The 7,417-nt window shown below is 34.4% G+C and overlaps 1 long non-coding RNA gene across 4 annotated transcripts; it reads left to right on the top strand.

Annotated features, from left to right (window-relative positions):
* The first annotated feature begins 259 nt into the window (after positions 1-259).
* Positions 260-6,621, top strand: LOC120270533. 4 transcript variants are annotated; one of them, XR_005539617.1, is made up of 7 exons: positions 260-565; positions 1,288-1,482; positions 1,581-1,608; positions 1,711-1,795; positions 3,326-3,392; positions 4,268-5,376; positions 6,330-6,621. It is a non-coding gene; the product is annotated as an uncharacterized LOC120270533 (long non-coding RNA). The 4 variants fall into 4 exon arrangements; XR_005539616.1 differs by having other exon boundaries at positions 1,714-1,795; positions 3,326-5,376; XR_005539615.1 differs by having other exon boundaries at positions 3,326-5,376.
* The last annotated feature ends 796 nt before the right edge of the window (positions 6,622-7,417 follow it).

Raw genomic sequence — 7,417 nt, 5'->3', positions numbered from 1 at the left:
GGAAGGAAGCGGGCCGGAGCGGGCGCCGGGAGTGGGAGAGTGGCTTGAACGAAGCCCTAATTTCTAGATAGAGAGAACCCCGAGAGATAGAGATGCGCTTTCTTTGTTTCTCCCCTTTTTACTTTTTTTAAATAAAAAGAAAAAAAGAAAATCCACGTAACCAGCCATATCAGTCGTGTGGCTGGTTCGTGTGTTTTCTTCGTCTCATATAGCATTACTCAAAAGCTTATCCCTTTGCATTGAGGAATTTGAAAGCAATTTCAAAATTGTGAGGGGTTTATTTGCGAAAATATCCCAAACACTTTGCACATGTAGCTCCTCCGTCCGAGTTCTTGGTCCGCGTGTGAATGGCGACGAAGGGCGTGGCTCCGGCGTCGGTGCCGGCAGTGGGGACGAGTGGCAGTGCGGTGCCCGGCGGCGGCGGTGGGACTGATTGGGAGCATGGTAATTTCGCTGGCTCTAGCGGTGTAGACGATTGGGAATGCATTGATTCCGATCGTTAAAAGGCTGCAGGACATCTTAGTGCTGGTTGAGAGGCCGTCGAGCATTGATCTTGTTGATTAGGGTTCTTTGTTATTCCCTGTTCAAATGTTAAGGATTTGAGTTTACATCTCTTTTTGAACTGTCTTTGCCTTGCTATGTGTTGATATGCTTAATTGTTTTGATCTTCGATTTAAACATTATAATGATCATAAGTTGAATTGCAAGTGAAAATCATGGGGACTTTGATGATGTGGTTGTCTTTGATTTGTTGTGTTGTTGTGAATTAAGAGGAAATTTTGCAATTGATTCATGTTAGGTAACTGATATGATGGATTGAATGGAGAAAAAAAATGAGGATTTGGTTTGAGAATAAGTTTTCATGAAGCCAAAAAATTGAATTGAATGATGCTAGGAATTGATGCATAGTTTTGAAGATAGAAGAACTGCCAATAAAGTAGATTTTTAAAGATTAAAGGGCATTATTAGCCATAGTTCTTAAGAACGAGTGCCTAATTAGTGCTGTTCTTGTTGTTTGAGATATTCTTAATAAGATTGAGTTTCTTCTTTTGTGATTCTATATGTTATATATGTGCCTGCCTATATTGGATGAAAACAAACATGGCTGTATTTAACAAATCATAGATTTGAACTTTATTGTGTTTTCTTTTTCTTATAAACCTTTTCTTATGTTGTGCACTTAAATCCGTCAAATTAAGTCATCTACCAGTGTTGTTATATCTATTTTGTTGGCATGCAAAAGAAAATTCACAATTTATTATTGTGTTTGTTATATGTTTTCAACAGCACTTTTGTGGATTTGCCTGGAATTACTGAAGTGTCAGTTGGTAACCGGCCAGAGGCTGCTGTGGCTAGAATTAGAACAATGATCAGGCTATATATCAAACCTTAAACTTGCATTATTTTTAGCAGTTTCTCTAGTAAATGCTGATCTAGCAAACTCTGATACACTTCAGATGGCAAGGATTGCTGATCCAGATGGTAATTTTGTAAATCTCAGTCTCTTAAATTCAAAGTTGGAATGTTTGCAAGTACCAAGTTTCATTTTATTTGTATGTTATCCATGTATATCACTGCAGGTTCTTGAACAATTGGTGTCATAACAAGGTCTCATTTCCATGTCTTCATATTTTTGTAATCCTTTGTTTTAATTTGCTATATGCATCTAATGATTTCTGATGTGTGGTTTCCGCTTGATATTATGGATAGAAGAACTGATGCTTGCTACCTCCTGTTGGAAAATGTCATCCCTGTTAGACTTGGTTTTGTTGGTGTAGTGAATCATGCCCAACAGGTATTACTTTTTCTGGCATGATTTGGTTTAATCAATGTAGACAGATCTATTTTTGCTTTTGCAGCAATTTAAGTTCCGCTGTTACATTGCTGACCTGATATCTATACTTTCATTTTTATCAATCCTCTGTGACAGATTATAAGCCAAAGTTGTATTTGTTTCTCCAAAGATAGAAATTTATATTAGCATTGAGAAATATCAGTTATTAAATTTTAGTCGGCGATAGATTGAAGCTGGTTGCCCTGAAGCCTAGTCCCTGTCCTTTTGGTTCCAAACTTACTTTGATTTCACAAAAATACTTCGTGAAGGGTGTAGAGGAATAAATTCGATTGGAGGCAGCAGTGGTTCTGGTGTAATTTCTGACTCATGGCCAGTATTACTTGTTTCTGCTTGATCCTCAGATGACCTGACTTGTCTTTGGTTGGTTTAGCTCTGACTTGGGACCCTTTGAGCTCATTTTTGTTAGAACTGGGTTGCAGGCCCAGGTTAATTGTTACGCCCGAACCAAAGCAAACTGCTTTGCTATAGAAACTATAGTCCAACATTTGCTAGTGGAACAAATGTTCACTAACAGATATTTGCTGAGCTCAGATTCCATTTGATTGGGGTTTATGGGATAGGCAATGTTTCACTTCCATCACGTCTGCACGCATTGTACCGTGGCGTGGATGGCGGCAACTATGATGCACATGGCTGTTCTTTTCCCTGATGACCCTGTTTTCTTTTTATATTTAACATCTGTTGGATCCAGCCTATATATTAATATATAGACTCTGTCTTCATGTCATACATCTTCACATTTATGCCTAAGAAAAACCTTGCAGCCATTTTTCGTTTGGAAAACTTGCAATTTTATCTCCATTTTATTGCTTTCATTCCTTTTCTACTTGGGTGATAGTTGAGCAACATTCCTTCCTGTCATGACTTCTAGGTAGTCAATCTCCACTGATGGATTAGTTGTCCCTAATGATCAGCTTAACGCTAGAACATCATATGCACAGAGAGATGAAATCAGCCTTAGGACAGCACATTGTATACTTTTATCCCTGGCAGATCTTGTGATTAATTGAATTTGTTTAAGGGTTTGCATATAGTTGTCCCAACAATTTTGGCTACCAATTGAGCCTCAATGTTTTTACAATCAGATTTTAATACTAGATTATATTGGTTTGATATGGAATAATGGTGTATCTTTGCTTGGGGAGGATATTGTCTGTCTCAACAACTAGTTGTTCTAAATAAGACCCACCTATATTTGAAATTGTTTGAAATAATTTGAGAAAACCATCAATTACATAGCTGGCCTTTATTTAATAACGCAAGCTTCATGTTGGTTATTTAATTTCTTTCCTTGTGATCTAAAGGGATGCCAATACCTATGAAGAACTTCTGCAACCGTCTTGTATGAAGTATATCTTCTTCTGTTTTTATTTTAAGAGATAATTTATGCATCAGCTTGTGGCTCTTTTTTTCTTTTTACTTTTGTCTTAATTATAATCAAACTTCAATTTGTTGTTGTGCTGATTGTAGGTATACGGTATACCATGGTCAATATCATTGTTGTGGTATTCCTTAATTAGGTGGGAAACTAAATCAGGTTTGTGTTAACGTTGATTTTATTCATCATTGAACCACTAGTAACTTATCTTGGTAGGAGTTGAAATTTATGGCTTTTTATTTTGTATTATTAGTGCACTTTATGGAATTCCTTGAAAAATAAAAAAAGTAAAAACAAGTGAGTGCCAAACAGATTTATAATGATGTCATATGAATGGAACATCTATTGCTTTACTTCTAAAATCTCATGAACCATGCTTGGAGGCAATTCAAATTTTCTGTATTGCTGTAAATTCGAATACTACCATCAGAATGTCAAATTTCTTTCAGTGATTTTAGAATAAAAAAAAATTACTCAACATAAATGAGACAATAGGTTGACGAACAAAATGTTCCTTTTTGAACAATCAAGATAATGAAGGATGATAAAGGAGTTGAATGCCGGTCTTAGTAAACATCTCCGTACATATACTTTCATGCTTACATTATGAAATACCTGATGTGATATTAATATTTCTTATTCATATACTGCAGTAACACAAATATTAGAGAAAATCCATAGTTATGCATCAACATTAGACAAAAATGAAGAACATAATTAAAGAAATGTGTTGTAGGAAAGATAAATGCAAAGACGTGACCATTTCCACATCTTAAAGGTCCTAGCTAAGTGAAAAAAAATATATCATTCAGCAAAACTTGTAATGTTCGTCATCTACTTCAAACAAAATTCGATCTCTTTCATCATCAGCCATCAAGCATTTGTATGCTATATCAATTTATCATGTGGAATTTCTGTACTCTTTCATCATCATACACTCTGTTGAAAGCTCTTGTGCAAAGATCAAAGATTGGCTGGATTTAATTGTTTCAAATCCATCTTTAATTGTGGTGGCCACTCGTGAATTGCATCAGATTTGGTGTTTGCTTTGCGTTTGGCTTTCCTTTTCCTTCTTCGTGTTGAGCTTGTTATGGACATGGGTTGAGAAGTCTCTGGCCAGCTATGGTTCAACAAGGAGGCATTGCCATGTTCATCTGTCTCCCCAAACAATAAATCATGGAGCCATGTTCATCTGGCTCCATGATGTAGTCTGTTTGTGTGCCAATAGGATTTAATTTTTTCAAATGCATCTTTAATGTTGTTTTTCCATGGAAATAACAATCACAAAATTTACTTTTGAAATAATATTATTGCATAGTCTGGAAGATCATTAAAGATCTTGTGCCCAAGACAATTATGCACTTCCTGATAACTTCTTTGAATCTTTAGTAAGTCCTAGATTTTCTTATGTCAATCCATGCAGCTCTGTTTCAAATGTAATGCAAACTTTAGATAAAATTTTTAGGCTCATACTTCATGTTTTCATTATGAAAATAGGTCTAGATTTGCATGGATGAATGGTCTTTATCTTGTTCTAGATAAATTCTATTTTTGGTCATTCACTGAGAATATCTGCACAGATTTTCATATTGGGCAATCTAGTCTGATTAAACTGTATTGCTGATTTATCATGAACACACAATCTAGCACACAGATATGTAGAATTAAACACTCGCATTCAAGCACGAGGACTCACATGTGTGCACAGAATTTGTTTTGATTGCCAGTTTAATTTCATGTTGTTAGAATTAAAAAGGCAGCACCTGTTTAGAGATCGGCCAAATTCCATTCAGATACTGCATTGTATATTATTTGGTTTTGTACTCTTTTGACTGTTAAATATGGCAACCTTGATCATCTTGCAATTACTGAATTCTAATCACCATGCACTCATCAAACACACTAATCCATGTTTTGATCACGGAGCTTTATAGGTACGATATATACTAAAATCACTGCCTCGTATTTAAATGCTGAGTTGTAAGTATTGTTGCCTTTCTCCATATCAAGATCTTGTGAGTTAATTGTATAACCCTTAATTAGGAAAGATTGATTTGATTATCTGCTAGGGGTATCTGATGAAGTGGTTGCAGAAAGGGTGCATATCCAATAAATGTACAAAGTATTACAGCAGGCTTCTCAGGTAATTATTTCTTCATTAGCATCTGCCATATATTCATCAGTTCTTCTGCCATTCTAACATGGTATTTTGGACACTAGACATTGGAAGAGTTACTGATTGAAAAGCTGAAAGGATAAAAAAAAGGCTACAATCTTGACACCAATTCAACTTTTTTGCTGATAGTATCAAAAAGTAAAAGGCTCAAATTCAATAATGTTGCCAATCCCACAAACTAATCTTGGGCCACACATCATCAAAAATAGCCCCAATCTAAAAGAAAAACAAAAACATAAAAGAAATATATCCAAAAAAGTTTTATGACCAATCTTGAGGCTTGTGAACAAGCTCTCTAGTCTCTTAAACCAGCCTGTTCACAAGTAGATTGAACAGGCTTGCAAGCCTTAGTGAGCCGAATAGTATAAGTTTGAGCTCGGCTCATTTGCTTAACACATGATTTTTATCGAACTGAACTTCAACAAGTAACTTGTAAATAGCTTGGTTCATTTGCAGTCTAATTATCACCTTTCAAGGTGGCACCCTTAGGAAATTTTCAAATCAGATTCATTATTTGTGATAGCATTACTTGGTTATACTGCCATCATAGCTTAGTCTAGGGAAAGTTCTTCAGTTTGTTTTCCTTGTGAATGACATTGCAGAATATATTATTGTTATGCATTTACTTCTGGTGATGGTAGCGAAGATTGCTTGAGTATTTTAAAACAGAAATGTCATTTTTTATCTTATTATTTTATCTCAATCTTTATTTTATTTATGAATTATATATCTAGGAGTGGTGTTGTTTGTACTTGGCAACTTGGGCCATTTGCATCTCATAAATTGTTTTGTAAAAATACAAGTAATAACTTCTACGCCATGTTGATGTGGACTCTGATATGCCTGGTGTCCACGGAGTTAATATCTCACCCTTCTTCTTTTTTTTTTTTATTTGAGAATTTTTTTTTTATTTGAGAAAGGTGACAAGCACCAGAACCCAGGGATGTGCATGTGTGGGGAGCAAGACTCAACGCTGACCCACGTGCCCTCACTTTACGTAGGACATGAGGTTCGATCTCGGGTCCTCCCCGAAACGAACGCCCTACGCAAAGGACCCGATACCAATTGACCCAAAGGTCGTTGGTTATATCTCACTTATCTTAACTTTAACTTATTGAGATTTATATGAGGAGCCTAAACTCTCATAAAATTAATTTTTTCCTGTGGAGGTTGAACTCGCGTCATCGACTTTAATATGGTTTTTGTGTTTTATTTTATTTATTTATTTTTAGTTAACATTTTTGTGATCTATGATTTGATATATCTGATTATTTACTTTTTTTTCAGTTAAAAATAAATAAATAAATATATATATATGTTTTTTAATTTGTAAAATTATTTATAATAAACTTGCAGTAACAAAGTCAATTAGTGTGGTAGTCTATATTGGTATTAACACCGACTAGGCGAAGCAGATAAAACAAAATAAAAATAAATAAATATATATATAAAGGTCAAAACAGAATTTATTTTTGAAAGTATAAAAATAATAATATATAGTGAGATAAAATCTATAGACTAGAAATAATTGTATCCCTAAAGAATCATGTGTGAAAAAATATTTTTAAGCTCAAATAATCAGCTTTATAATGATGAAAATGTGCTACATGACCCAAAATGGTTTTTATCTTTGATTGTATTTTAATAAATGTAGACAAGTCATGTGCCAAAAATGACCACATGTATAAAGTGCAACCACAAACTTAATAACGCGTGTGTCTTCATTCTTCACAAGATGAGGTTTAAATTTGTGGTCGTTTCTTCAACAATACGGTGGTCAGTTTTTTTCTGAAAGTTTTGTTCTCATTGAATGAGCATGATGATGATTTTGTGGATAATTTATTTTTATTTTCTTTGAATAAATTATTAATTACTTGGTTCATATATGAAGTAAATTGAATTAACAAGCAATTAAACTAATTATTCTAACTATGATAGGAGGCCATCAAAATTCAAAATTCAAATTTTTTCTAAAAAAAAAAAATGAGTTTAGAATTCTATAATTAAA

This window comes from Dioscorea cayenensis, chromosome 10 (genome assembly GCF_009730915.1).
Source record: "Dioscorea cayenensis subsp. rotundata cultivar TDr96_F1 chromosome 10, TDr96_F1_v2_PseudoChromosome.rev07_lg8_w22 25.fasta, whole genome shotgun sequence".
NCBI lineage: Eukaryota > Viridiplantae > Streptophyta > Magnoliopsida > Dioscoreales > Dioscoreaceae > Dioscorea > Dioscorea cayenensis.
This window is presented reverse-complemented; position numbering and strand designations above follow the sequence as displayed.